This window comes from Nicotiana sylvestris, chromosome 3 (assembly GCF_000393655.2).
Source record: "Nicotiana sylvestris chromosome 3, ASM39365v2, whole genome shotgun sequence".
In the NCBI taxonomy this organism is placed as follows: domain Eukaryota; kingdom Viridiplantae; phylum Streptophyta; class Magnoliopsida; order Solanales; family Solanaceae; genus Nicotiana; species Nicotiana sylvestris.
The window spans coordinates 85,006,362-85,022,151 of NC_091059.1; positions in this window are offsets into that span (position 1 = coordinate 85,006,362).

Genomic DNA, 15,790 nt, shown 5'->3' on the forward strand with positions numbered 1-15,790 from the left:
AGCCTTCCACAAAGTCTTGGTAATCTTGACACATGTAAAACATGAATTAAGACTCATCTTATACAAAAGGGGGGGCTGCCACATTCCCCCTTGGGTAATTGATTAAATTTTTGTTCGCTTATTAGTTAACTGGGTAATGCTCTGTTACCCGATAACTAACTAATTACCCGCATAATTTAAAAATTGCCCTGAATTACTTAAAATTCTATTTATTTTCTTAAATACTTCATATATACTTTATATATTTTAATACCGTGGTCATATGGTACCTTGCATGGTACTAGTTCATAATTATTGGATATTATCGCTCGACCCGTATTTTATTCCAAATTGGCCACTTTCAATGAAACTCGTTTTCTTTAATCCGTGTACTCCTTTACCCTACATAACACTTATTTATCGCTGTTACAAATAGCGTAAGTACGTTAACGTCAAGCTGACCTCATCCCCGAGTGTACGTCAATTAACTGAAGAGAAAACTTTTAACGTACGAAAACGCGAGATGTAACATCCTCCCCCCCCCCTAGAAACATTCGTCCTCGAATGTTCAACTCCTCGTAATATGCATAACTTTGGCAGGGTCGCCTTTGTAATAACACCACTACCAATTCTCCTCGTAGAAGCTTAATAACCCAATGCCACACATGACCCCAATTATGAATAACAACCATGGCCTCACACGACCAACGACAATAACCAACATAAGAATTTATACACGTACCTTATGATTATGATGTCTCAGTCGGACCCTCCTCTGGAGGAGGAAATATGTAGGGATATCTAGACTTCATGTTTTCCTCGTCCTCCCAAGTCATTTCTTCCACATTGTTATTTCTCCAAAGTACTTTCACGGAGGATACCTCCTTATTCCGCAGCTTGTGAATTTGTCGATCTAGAATGGCAACCGAAATTTCCTCGTATGACAAGTCCTCTGTAATTTGTTCATCATTGTAGGAAACACTCGGGTAGGATCGCCAATGCACTTTCGTAACATAGATACATGAAAAACTGGATGGACAAATTCCGAGGGCAATTCTAACTCATAAGCTACTCGACCCACTCTCTGAATGATCCTATAAGGCCTAATATACTGTGGGCTAAGTTTGCCGTTTTTGCCAAATGTCATCATATTCATAGGCGACACCTTCAAGAATACCCAATCATCAACCCGAACTCTAAATCTCGACGTCGCATGTGAGAATATGACTTCTGACGACTCTGAGCTGTCAATAGTTGATCCCGGATAAGCTTTACTTTTTCTATGGCTTGCTGAACCAGGTCTGGCCCGTGTAACCCAGATTCTTCAATGTCGAACCACCCTATATGCAACCTAAACTTTTGTCCGTAAAGAGCTTTGTATGGAGCCATCTGAATGGTGGAATGGTAGCTATTATTATATGCGAACTCAATAAGCGGCAGGTGATCATCCCAACTACCTTTGAAGTCTATTACACAAGCTCGTAACATATCCTCCAATGTTTGAATTGTACGCTCAGCCTGTCCGTCTGTCTGGGGGTGAAATGTTGTACTAAGACTTACTTGAGTCCCCAATCCTTTTTGGAAGGACCTCCAGAAGTTAGCTATAAATTGAGCTCCTCTATTCGAGATAATAGATACAGGGACACCATGCAGTCGTACTATCTCCTTGATATAAAGCCTCGTATAATCTTCTGAGGAATATATAGTTCTAACGGGCAGAAAATGGGCTAACTTTGTGATCCTATCAACGATCACCCATATCGAATCGAACTTACTCTAGGTACGAGGTAAGCCTACAATGAAGTCCATATTGATTATTTTCCATTTCCAAGTCGGAATCTCCATAGCCTGCAACAATTCACCAGGTTTTTGATGATCAATCTTAACATGCTGATAGTTAGGGCACTGAGCAACAAATTCTGCTATATCCTTTTTCATTCTGTCCCCCCAATATATTTCCCTAATGTCTTGATACATCTTTATCTCTCCTGGATGGATAGAATAACAGGAATGGTGAGTCTCTCCCATAACCAGCCGACGCATCCCTGCAACATTAGGTACACATAATCGTCCTCGATATCTGAGGACCCCATCTTCTATAATTTCAAACGGCGTCTTCTCCTTCTAAAGGGTGTATCCCTATAATGAACTAACACAGGATCCTTGTATTGGATTTCTTTTACTTCAGTTACTAAAGAAGATGTTGTTGTATCCTGAAGAGTAATTCTAGTGTCACCTGAGTCCAGTAACCGAACTCCAAGACTAGCTAGTTGATGAACCTCATGGGCTATTCCCCTCTTTTCTAGCTACAAAGACGACAAGCTACCCATAGATCTATGGCTGAGAGCATCGACAACTATGTTCGCCTTCCCCGGATGGTATAAAATATCAACGTCATAGTCTTTAAGTAGCTCCAACCATCTCCTTTGACGAAGATTCAATTCCTTTTGCTTGAAGATGTATTGGAGGCTCTTATGATCCGTATAGATATCAACATGAATGCCATACAAGTAGAGCCTCCATATCTTTAGTGCATGAATCACCGCAGCTAACTCTAAATCGTGGGTCGGGTAGTTCTTCTCGTGCTTTCTTAGTTGTCTGGAAGCATAAGCCACAACCTTACCATGCTGCATCAGCATATAACCCAATCCAACGCCTGAAGCGTCGCAATAGATAACATAACCATCAGTCTCTTCTGGGAGCATTAGAACCGGTGCTGAAGTTAACCTGTCCTTTAATGCCTGGAAACTCCATTCACAAGCATCACTCCATTGAAACTTTGCTCCCTTCTGAGTCAACTTTGTTAAAGCTGCTGAAAGGGAAGAAGATCCTTCCACAAATCTCCTATAATAACCTGCTAAACCAAGAAAGCTATGAACCTTCGTCGGTGTTGTGGGCCTAGGCCAAGTCTTTACGGCCTCAATCTTTTGTGTATCCACCTGGATGCCTTCCCCCGAAATGATATGCCCTAGGAAAGTTACAGAGTTCAAGCAGAATTCACGCTTAGAAAATTTTGCATACAACTTCCTTTCTTGTAGAACTCTGAGCACAATACGCAGATGACCAGTATGCTCATCCTCTGAATGAGAATATACCAATATATTGTCAATAAATACAATTACAAACATATCTAAGAAAGTCCTGAACACACGGTTTATCAAATCCATGAATACTGTTGGGGCATTGGTCAGACCGAATTACATAACCTAAAACGCAAAGTGCCCATATCTGGTCTTGAATGTTGTCTTCGGAATATCTTCATCCTTAGCCCTTACCTGATGGTACCCGAACCTCAAGTCTATCTTTGAAAAATACTTGGCAACTTGAAACCGATCAAATAAGTCGTCAATCCTCGGGAGTGGGTACTTATTCTTGACCGTTACCTTATTCAGTTGCCTATAATCAATACACATTCATAAGGAACCATCTTTCTTCCTTACAAACAATACAGGTGCTCCCCACAGTGACGTACAAGGTCTGATAAAACCTTTTTCAAGCAAGTCCTTTAGTTGTTCTTTCAACTCTTTCAGCTATGCGGGGGCCATTCTATTGGGAGGAATAGATAAGGGTAAGTATCTAGTAGTAGGTCAATAGAAAACTCAATTTCTCGCTCTAGTGGGAGACCCGGAAGCTCATCAGAAAAAATATTGGGAAACTCATTCAACTGCTACCTCCTCCCGACATGAAGGAATGCCACAAAAAAGGAATTGCCTATAAAGAGGAAGTAAGCTTTAGAAAAAAGTGCCTTTTGTGCCCCTAGTAGGGAAAGTAGTTGAGATAGAGAGAGCAGCTCTCCCTTAAAGTCCTTTGTAGATTTCTAGTCAGGAATAGAACTATGGCTTAGATCCCCTGATCTGAATAGTTGGTGACTCCACTTACACATTCTGAACTCGAACTAAGTGATAAATACAACCCTTTCTGATCATCTTCCTTGCCTTGAGATAGGAAATGAATCTTTCTTTCGGCGATGCCGTATTACCTTTCCATTCCAAAACAGGCTCCCTCGAAAATTGAAATCAGACTATATTTGATCTACAATCAACGTTGGCATGGCAAGAAGCTAACCAATCCATACCCATTATAACATCAAATTCTACCATATCCAACTCGATTGAGTCTGCTACGGTAGGTCAACCATGAACTATTATTATACAACCCCTATATACCTGCTTAGCTATCACTGAGTCCCCAACAGGTGTAGACACCTGAAAATGTTTAACCAATTCAGGTTTTATTTAAAACTTACTAGCAACCAACGGAGCAACGTATGATAAGGTGAAACCTAGATCAATCAGTGCATATCATCATAGGAAGAGACTGATAATATACCTGTAACAACATCAGGTGATGACTCTTGGTCCTGTCATCCTGCCAATGCATAAATGCGGTTCTGAGGGCTGCTTGAGCTAGATGCTCCACCTCTGCCTCTACCATGACTCATTGGTGCTTGGGGACCTTGCCCAGGGGGATTACTGATGATGACGATCCAGCTACAGATCCTACTGGCTGAGCTATGCTTGCATCACCTCTCATCGGACAATCCCTTATAACGTGGCCCTGATAACCATAAGTATAACAAACACCTAATCCCATATGGCACTGCCCGGTATGCTACTTACCACATTGGGTACATCATGGCAAGGATGGCCTCATCTGATTTGACTCACCCCTATACTGAGAACCTGAGGCCCTAAAATTCTGACTAGGCCCTAATATGTAGAAAGATCAAATCTCTTACCGACAAACTGAGGGGGCGCGCTAGCCGAGGGCTGGGATGGATATCTCGAATACTACTGCCTCTGACCACCTAGAAACTCACTAGAAGGACCTGAAGGCCTCGCTCTCTTATTCTAGGCCCTATCATGCTCATGATCGACCCTCTGTTTCTGTTTATGCTCCTCTACACCCTGATCGTATGCCTGAATACGAGAAATATCCATGTCTAGATGAAGTGAAACCAACATACAATCATTAAGCAAATGAGGCTCTAATCTCATGACAAACCGGTGAACCCGATCCTCCATCTTAGATACAATAGTGGGAGCATACCTAGCCAATAAACCAAACTGAAGACTGTACTCCCGAACACTCATGTTTCCCTACCGAAGGGTCAATAACCTATCAACTCTGGCTCGCCTAAGCTCTGGTAGCAGATAATGACGAAAAAAGCTTTTGTAAACTCCTGCCATACCGCTGGAGGGGCATTCTCACCTATGGACAATTCCCAAGACTCGTACCAATTAACTACAACATCTCGGAGTCTATAGGAAGCTAGCTCAACTGACTCAGTCGTAGTGGCCTTCATTACTCGTAACGTCCTCTGCACTCTATCAATAAATACCTGAGGGTCCTCATTCGGGTATGCTCCAGTAAATACCGGAGCATCTAAATTAATAAAGTCATGAACCCTCGCACTCACAGACCTATCTGCATGACCAATACCTGCTTCCTGACGCCAAGCTTGTGCGGCTACTAATCGGGTCAATAACTGAACATCATCTCTCATCTCCTAACCCGGCGCATCCGGCTAAGGTGCTGAATGTATAGGGGTGGGCGCTGGAGCTGCTGCGCTTCGGAGCTCTTCTGGAAGAGGCAGGGTATGTTAAGTCTGAGATGTAACTTCACCATGAGATTCTCCCCGAGCCCTGGTAACTCGTGGCGCTCGACTAGAAGTCTAACTAGCCACGGACTTTCCATTCTGGGCAGCCGTACTCTTTGGAGGCATTGCTACAAATATAACATATCGTTAGGAACATGAATTCTTGTATTGCACGATCTGAGATAAAAAGAGAGGATAACATCCTATATGTCATATAGCTTTCTGTTTATAAGTGTGGTGCACGAAACACCCATAAAAAAGACTCTACTAGACACGGTCTATAGACAACCCTAGGACAGAACTGCTCTGATACCATTTTTGTCACGACCCAAACCGATGGGTTGCGGCGGGTGCTTGAGTCCTATCAGTCAAACACCCCTAAGCATGCATCTAAGATATGAACCTATATAACATCTACTGTATTACGAAAATAACATACGTGAAGGAAACCTATCATCAAGGCATATGTACGTATATGTGCAGAATATAGTGGGCAAGACGTGTCACGACCCCACACCGGCCCTGTCGTGATGGCGCCTCTCGTGAAGATAACTCCAGCCGACACAACACTCACCTTAACCCTTTAAGCATTAAGAGTCATTTTTAAGTCTTTAAATTAGACAATGTTTCATAATAAAATCCTAGAATAACAGTGCGGAATAAAATACCAGCCCGACATCGGGGTGTCACTAGTCATGAGCAACTATCAAGGTCTGAATACAACAAAAGTCTAAAAATGTACTAAATACAGTAACACCAATGAGGGGAAGGAAGCGGTGCTGCGAACGTCATGCAACCACCTTGCTAACTCTGATGACTCCGCGGCTGAGCTATCAACACCAGCTACCGGGTTCCGATATACCTGAATCTGCACACGAGGTGCAGGGAGTAATGTGAGTACTCCAACCCAGTAAGTAATAAGAGTAAATAAAGGCTGAGCAGTAGGAAATAATGAATTTACATTTATGTTGGGTTCAATAAACACAACAGGCTTTCAAATCATAATACGAGTCAATCTTCCCTTTTAAAATCCAGCTTTTAGTAAAAATCATCTTTGAAATACCTTCCAACAGTTTCAGTAGGGGTTCAATACCATTTAAAATAATAATAGAGATTAAAGTCATAATCGGCCCCCCGGGCAAAGCATAGATCGTAAAACAGCCTCTCGGGCAAAACAGTAATCATAAACACATCATAACTTGAAAATCTCAGTGGAAATAACCCATGTCAAATCAGTGATTAATTTCTGAACATCTCATAAACCCCAGTTTAAATAAAAGTTGTTTTAAAATATTTGTGCAACTTTCCGACAGAGGCTCAATATAAAGATGAGTGAAAACAGTCAATAAATCAACATATTCGATAGAAACTCATTTTAAGAGGAGTGAAATCAATAAGTCCATAAACAGGCCTCTCAGGAAAAACACCACTCATATGCATGTATATATCTATCGCCCCTTGGGATAGCCTCTCTATCACTCGTGACTCAACTCTTACCAATCAGTACTCGCACTCAGCATTCACGCTCAATTGGTACCATATAGTAACCGCTGCGGCGTGCAGCCCGATCCGTATATCTCTAAAAAAAACTAAAATCAAAGTAACCGCTGCAGCGTGCAGCCCGATCCATGCATCGTTGTGGCGCACAGCCGATCCATATAAATAGTCGACTGTACTCACTGGGGGTGTGCAGACTCCGGAGGGGCTCCTACAGCCCAAGCGCTATATTGTTGCGGCGTGCATCCCGATCCATATAAGTATCGTTGTGGCGTGCAGCCCGATCCATATACTTATATATATATATATATATATATATATTGTTGCGGCGTGCAGCCCGATCCATAGATATATAATCCTCACAACTAGGCCCTCGGCCTCTCTTAGTCATTAACCTCAACATCAGACTCTCAGTCTATCTCAGTCATCAATCTTACAATCAGACCCTCGGTCTATCTCAGTAAAATAGGGAACTCAGCCCAAAACAATTTTCACATGTTAAGAATATAGTGATAAAGCCAGATTTGAGCAATAAACAGGTAAAACATGACTGAGAATATGCTTTCAAACAAATAGAGTGAGGAAAGATAGTAAAAATGCCCCTAAGGGTCTCAACAAGTCGGCACAAGGCCCCAAACATGGCATACAACCCAAAAATATAATAATGTCAAACAATTAACTATCAAATACGCATTAAAATATTCGTTCGGGATGGACTAGGTCACAATCCCCAGCGGTGCTCTACCCCACGCTCGTCATCCAGCTTGCAAGTCACCTCAAAGTAACACAACGACGTATAATCCGGGGTTTCAAACCCTCAGGACAGTATTTACAATCATTACTTACCTCGAACCGGCTAATCCTCTAGCTCGTGATGCCTTTGTCTCTCAAATCGACCTCCGAATGCCTCGAATCTATCCACAATAATTCGATTCTGTTAATAAAAATTATAGGAATTAATTCCATATGAAATTCTACATTTTCCATTAAAAATCCGAAATTGCACTCAAAATTCGCCCGTGGGGACCACATCTCGGAACCCGACAAAACTTACGAAATATGGAACCTCATCCACCCACGAGTCGAACCATACCAATTTTACTAAAATCCGACATCAACTAGACCCTCAAATCTTCAAATTAAACCAAGATTTCAAGATTTTCCCAACTAAAATCACCAATTAAATGCCAAAACTAGTAATAGATTCGGGTAATCTAACCAAAATTAAGTTAAGAACACTTACCCCGTGGTTTTCTCTTAAAATCTCCCTAAAATTGCCTCTCCCCGAGCTCCAATTTGGTAAAAATGGAAAATGGGATTCGTCCCATTTTCCATAACTTAACATTCTGTCTGGTATTGTTCACACTGCTCACACTATTCACGACTGTTCACCGGGTACTGTTTATGGGGTATTGTACATGGGGTACTGTTCAAGATATTGTTCATGGGGGTACTGTACACGGTACTGTTCACGGGGTACTGTTCATGGTATTGTTTGTCACACCTCCTTTTTGAGCGCCCCCGCCCCGAAGGGTTAGATGCGCGGGTGGAGTTTTTCCAATTTAAGTGACAATATTCGAAATGGGATTATTTATTTAATTCAGAGTCGCCACTTGGGAAAGGTTTGATTTTTGGTGTCCCAAGTCACCGGTTTATCTTGAGTCCCAAATCGAGGAAATTTTCGACTTTTCCGAATGAAGTCTGCGAACTAGAAATTCTAAGTAAGGAATTCTGTTGACCCGAGGGAAGGTGTTAGGCACCCTCGAATCCCGTGGTTCTAGCACGGTCGCTTAAATTGTTATAATGGCTAAATATCTGATTTAAATACATGTTATGACTTACGTGCTTTTATTAAGTTTAAACCGCTTTTATCATTATCACTTATTTTTATAGAATTGCAACGTCGTGAAAATGCATCTCGAACCACGTCACAATCAATGCGCCCGTGATCGTCAACACATTTTGACTTCGTTGAGATTTGGATTTGGGTCACATCAATGTGCACCCGAATTTAAGAATATGATTTAATTAAGCCGCGCCTAAAGAGTCTAACGCGTTATTATTTTTTGAGAAGGCCATGAGATTCACTAAACGGCCTAGCCTGAATTCTAAATATTATGATTAGTTGTTGAGGGCCCCGCAATTTGCATTTTTATTTGGCGAGGCTCGTCTCATTATTTTAGAAGAGTATCCTACAATGACTATATTTCTAGTGCATTTGTCTCTAAATCTAGAAGAAAAGGTATGTGCTAATTCAATTATATGCTTTGGCCTGATCCGGATTCTTATGATTAATTATCTATAAAGTTAAGAAAACATTATACTTTAATGGAACAATGCTTTTATTTGACAAGGAATCACATACGAGCTAACGAAATATAACACTTAATCTGAACATTTCTTGAGCTGAACTTAACCAAACTTATTTAGACTAGATTAAAGGATTTAGTTATTGGACATTGTTACTAATGGGACTTTGAGCGTGACCCTATGTACTGCCTAACGGAACCAAAAAGATTAAATGAAACAAAAACAGCATTGTATAAGATTGGAGTATACATACCCCGTATTAACAAACAACTACCAAACTAAAACACAAAGGGCTAACCCAGTCGAGTGCCAGTACATGCTTTCAAACTATTGAATTATAAACTAATCAAATTTTTTACAAACCCGTTAATGTACCATAAATATCACAACAAATACTTGAACTTCTTCAAACCTTTTCATTTCATGCTTTCGAACTGTTTTAGTTACATCAATACGGGACTCGAAATGTGTACCTGGAAGGCTGAAATGCAAAGAAGAAGAGGAGAATAACAGGGAAGATCAGCAGCAACAGGAATCAGAGTAACAGCAGCAGCAACAGATGAAACAATTGGGGTAGAATCTAGATCCCAGCTAGACCAAATCTCAGAATAGACCAACAAACGACCAACAGACTCAGTTGGATTTAGAAGGAATCAGTGTTGGACAACATATCAAGACCAGTGAAATCAAAACAGCAACTAAGAATGCAATTTCTAGTTTTTGTCTGTCTGTGTTATCAAACAGAGTTCTTTCCCAGCTTTTCTGTTTGTGTGTGTATATCTATCTCTCAATGTGTATTCCCCTCCCTCTTTCCAATTCTCCTATATGCTCTGTGTGTATCTATTTGTATGTATTTCAGCTCTCTCTTTCAAAAATTCCTCACAGTCTCTGTATTTTCTTTCTCCCCTCTAATTCTGTATATGTCTATCTCCTAATTCTGTATCTCTCCTCCTCTTTTTTTTTGCTCTCCTCCTCTTTTATAAGCCTAAACCTCAGCCCTTTATCACCCTGTTGGATTAATCAAATACCCCTCCCATATGCTGCCCCTTTTCAGTTTCCACTCAGCTATTTTAAGTATTAACCCCCATCAACATTCCCTGGCAGGCTCATTTTTTAAAAGGTTTAATACTTCTTAAACTAAAACAAAGCATGGGCAGCAGAATATATCTGACAGCATATGCTGTCAAACCATTTTTAACTCAAAATCCCTTTTATGCAGGAAACAGGCTGTGCACAAAGCACATGAGGTGCACCAATGCACATGCTGTGCATGAGTGCACATGCCCTCCAATTCAAAGTTTAAACCAAACATCCCTTTTACATTACTGATCTAAATCAACAGCTATAAGTAAGCAAAACTGGTTCTTAATTGATTCAGGCAAATGTTCAACAGAAGCAAATCGATTTATTTTGTTCAGACAGTTGAAACTAATTGACGACACATGTCGACTCGACTATATTAGCATTAACATACACAATCGTAACCAAAAATCCGACATTTAACAGTATCGATACATGGTTTGAATTATACTGACTAAGCAGAGATGCACTTGAGGAGTTAGCTAGTCAGTACAAACTCGAAACACAACCAATACACATGCCTTATCAGAATAAGAGGGGGGGATTTAGACAAACACAGAGGTTTAAGCGCAGTGGACAAGCAAAAATCAAAACAAATATGAACAGAACCCTTTTTAAAAAACAAATCACACGAAATAAAACAAAAATAAAGAAAAGAAAACAAGACTCACCTCAAATCTTTTTAAGGAACAAATCAGAAAAATCCACTGGTGTTTGAACAGACCTTCTTTAAGGTTGAATGGACTTTTAAACGAAGTGTTTCTCGGATGAGAAACACCTCGATTAAGGTCCATTAGACCTTAATCTCTTCGTTTTGAACAAAACACGGAACATGCACAGGGAAAACTAGAGTTCAAAAACTTAGATCTGGGATTCGTGTTTCCCTGGTTAGATTCGGACCAAACCAAGTATGGTTTGGTCACGAGGAGGGTCCGGGGAGTGTCTGGTATGAAACTGGGGTTGGTTGGGTTAGATCGAGTTTTGACTCGAATCTTCAAATGAAGATTCGAGGACCTGAGGGGTGATTCGAACCAAACGGTTAACAGGTCTATGTTCAGGGTGGTGAGAGGGTTCTATGGTGTTCAAGTGGAGGTCACCGGCGTTCAGGCCGCCGGGTTTCTGGTGAAGGTGTGCAGGGGCGGCTAGGGTTTGAAAGGGATGGGTTCGGTGAAGGCGAAGGCAGGGGTGTTAGCTAGGGGGGGCAGGGTATGGTGAAGGGCTTATATAGTTAGTGGGTGGATGAACCTCGACCGTTAGATCAATCTAGATCTACGGTCTGGATCTGAAGGCTTAAATGGAACGGTGTCGTTTTGAGGGTTTGGGTTCGGTCCGGATGAGATGGGTCGGGTTTGTTAGTGGGTACGGGGTGTGAGATCTTGGACGTTGGATCAGTTTGGTTTGAATGGTTGAGATGGATCGGCCTTGAAACGACGTAGTTTTGGTGTTAAACTACGTCGTTTTGTGTCCTGGGGTGGGCTGTTCGGACTGGGGGTTTGGGCTGTTCAATTGGGCTCCAGATTTTGAAATGGGCACGGCCCAAATTCATTTTACAACAAATTTTGTCTTCTTTTTCTTTATTTCTAATTTCCTAAATACACAAACTAATTAAATAAAACCAAGCACCACTAATTAACACTTAACATATTTATTTCACGCGGATAAAATGTTAAAGGTAGGCAAAATTAAACACGGCAACAAATCAGGACAAAAGAAAAAATGCGTATTTTTGTAATTTTCCATCTAACAAACGGGTCATGGTTTAAATTACGCATGACACATACATTTTTTTAATTCTTTTGGAGCGATTGTCGCGTAAAACAAAAATCACGTGCTCACAGCTGCCCCTCTTTGTTCGGAAACACGAAGAGTTTTCGTGCAAAGACAAAGTGAGCGTGTATGAGCGATTTTTGCCTATGGACTACTCCGTATGAAGCATGTTTTTTTGAAAGATCTGACTGAATCTTGCTTCAAAGATTTCCTACATATCCTGGGCTAAACAGGAATCAGGTCAATGTAGTTCGGGAAGTTTTGGTAGCTGGGACTACCATGGGATTGCAATGCTTGCTGCTACTGCTGTTGTTGTTGTCACTGCTACGTCACTGACTGCTTTATTACAACCAAATGGAAATTGGAAACTGAGCTAACTACTTGTGTGTATGTCAACTGCTAGTTACAAGATTCCTATCTATGATTCTTTTACGACTTGATCTTGGGTCTTAGCTGATTCTGCTTGCAGACTCCGATCTGAATCTTGATGCTTGCGAGTTGTGGTGATCTGTTTAATCTCTGGGATACTGAGTGAGGCGCGACTGGCAGGGTTCAGGACCTTAATTAAATGCTGGAGTCAATCCGCCTTCCTTTTACTCCGAATCTTGGGACACCTCTTTTCTTCTTTGATTTTGAGTTGAGACTCATCTCGTGGGTCATTTCGATTCGTGTGGCTCGAGGTTAGACCTGCGGGAAAAACAAACAAACGAACGAAATTTTCTGCCCCAGTTTCACTAGGAAAATTTCGTTAATTATTCACCAAGAAGTTCATAAAATTGATGAAAGAGGATATGCATGCTCAGTTCAGGGTTGGAGCCCTAACACCGGCTAGCTGGGGAGAGGTTCGGTTTGGGGTTTAAAACCCTAACGCCGAACAAACGAAGAATTCAGTTTAGGGTTTAAAACCCTAATGCTGATTGCATGGAAAAGCTCAGTTTAGGATTTAAAACCCTAATGCTGGCTGGAAGGAAAAGTTCAATTTAGGGTTTAAAACCCTAATGCTGACTAAAAAGGAAAATTCAGTTTAGGGTTTTAAAACCCTAATGCTGATTGCATGGAAAAGAGTTCTCGGGTTATGCCGAAAAGATTCATCGAGTCATGCTGGGAGGATTCATCGGGTTATGCCGGGAGATTCGGGTTATGCCGAAAAGATTCGTCGGGTTATGCCGAGGGGATTCATCGGGTTATGCCGGGGAATTCATCGGATCATGCCGGGAAGGTTTATCGGGTTATGCCGAAAAGATTCATCGGGTTATGCCGGGAGGATTCATCGGGTTATGCCAGGAGGATTCATCGGGTTATGCCGGGAGGATTCATCGGGTTATGCCGGGAGGATTCATCGGGTTATGCCGGGAAATTCATCGGGTTATGCCGGGAAGATTCATCGGGTTATGCCGGGAAATTCATCGGGTTATGCCGGGAAGGTTCATCGGGTTATGCCGGGAGGATTCATCGGGTTATGCCGAAAAGATTCATCGGGTTATGCCGGGAAGATTCATCGGGTTATGCCGGGAGGATTCATCGGGTTATGCCGGGAAGATTCATCGGGTTATGCCGGGAGGATTCATCGGATTATGCCGGGAAGATTCATCGGGTTATGCCGGGAAGATTCATCGGGTTATGCCGAGGGGATTCATCGGGTTATGCCGGGAAGATTCATCGGGTTATGCCGGGAGGATTCATCGGATTATGCCGGGAAGATTCATCGGGTTATGCCGGGAAGATTCATCGGGTTATGCCGAGGGGATTCATCGGGTTATGCCGGGAGGATTCATCGGGTTATGCCGGGAGGATTCATCGGATTATGCCGGGAAATTCATCGGGTTATGCCGGGGAGATTCATCGGGTTATGCCGGGAAGATTTATCGGATCATGCCGAAAAGATTCATCGGATCATGCCGAAAAGATTTATCGGGTTATGCCGGGAAATTTCATCGGGTTATGCCGGGAGGATTCATCGGTTTATGCCGGGAAGATTCATCGGGTTATGCCGGGAATTTGGGTAGATAAAGCTCCTTGAGTTATGCTAGGGAGATCCATGGTTTGTACCGGGGATATTCGAGGAATAAGGTCCTACGCTACCATCGAAGCATTTTTTTTTTTTTTAATCAAAATGCATGAAAATATTATGGGAAACTTACCTTTGGTCGTTTTCTGCTGCAAGGTTGTTTCAATGCTTGTGTGCTCCATTTCTTTGGGCTACACCAGCTTCATGCATGGCTGATTTGGGTCGTACCTGTTTCAATTTCCTACACAAAGAAAACATTGTCAGTTTGGAAATGGCGGTTGGTTTTGGGGGCCTTGATCGTTCCAATTGCTTTGTCTTAGCCTGATTCTTGTTGACCAACTCTGCCATTGATGTGAAACCCTTTGGACTACTCAGACTTGCGTTCCCAGATTTGTGATGATTTGCCTTATAAGGTTTTGGTTTTCCCGTCCCGTTCCGCTTGGGGATTTTCTGTGGGGATTTCATTAGGGAGACTCTGTGGGGATTTGTACAAGGGAATCTCCGTGGGTATTTGCCCAATGCAAAATCTGTGAGGATTTTTTTTTTTTTTTTTTAGATTTTTGATTGTAGCAGACTTGCGGGGGATGTGCTGGGGTGGACCTCTTTGGGGAATTGTACCAGGGGGAGACTTCGTGGGGATTTGTAACAAGGGATACCCTGTGGGGATTTGTCGGTTTTGGAAGCAAATTAACTACCATGGCCAGTCGGGGTGGGACTGACGCGCCACTGAGGTCGTACATTTATTTGCCTCTTGCCAAACGGAGCCTTGTAAAACCGGTCCTGCCACCTTTCTTTGCGGTCATTATGGAATTAAGAGTTAGATCAAAGAAAACTATGTAAAGGAGAACATATGAGTTTAAAGAGAAAAGCCCCTTTCGGGGAAAAAAGAAGGACTTATCTGGAGTGTATGCCAGTTTCAAACTGACATGACATGCCTTTTGGACTGGATGCCCGACCTCCGAGAACTTGCATTTCCTCATGAATCAAAACAGACCTATATTTTTCAAAACCTGGGAACCTTGCCAGGACTTTCTGAGGTGGAATCATCTTTTTGGCCGACAACGCCTTTTGCGGGTTTTCGTTAGTCGACCTCTCTCATTTCTCTTCTTACTGTCGCCTGCTAGTACTCTTTGCGAGTTTTTACTAAACAAGCTCTCTCATTTTCGATTTCCCTTCTCGCGTCGCCTCACGGTGCCCAAAGGTTTTCACCGACAAGACTTTCTTATCTTCATTCTCCTCATTTGTTGTATCGGACCCAAATAATTCCGTCTTCCTATTTTGGAATACTTCGTTGATTGATCAGAAGGACTTGAAAAAGGTTTGGGGTGAAAAGAATTTGGATTGAACTACAACTTTGGAACCTTTTGGGTGGGATTATTGCTGAATCGTTATAACTTCTGCCCCAGTTTTACTTTCGGGGGAATTCCTGGATTTTATTGTTGGTGTGACTGAACCCCAAGGAGAGGTTGCCTACGTATCCTTTCGGAATCAAGTCAAACGTAGTTCATATTCTTTTTTTTTTTTATATTCTTTTTTTTTATATATATATA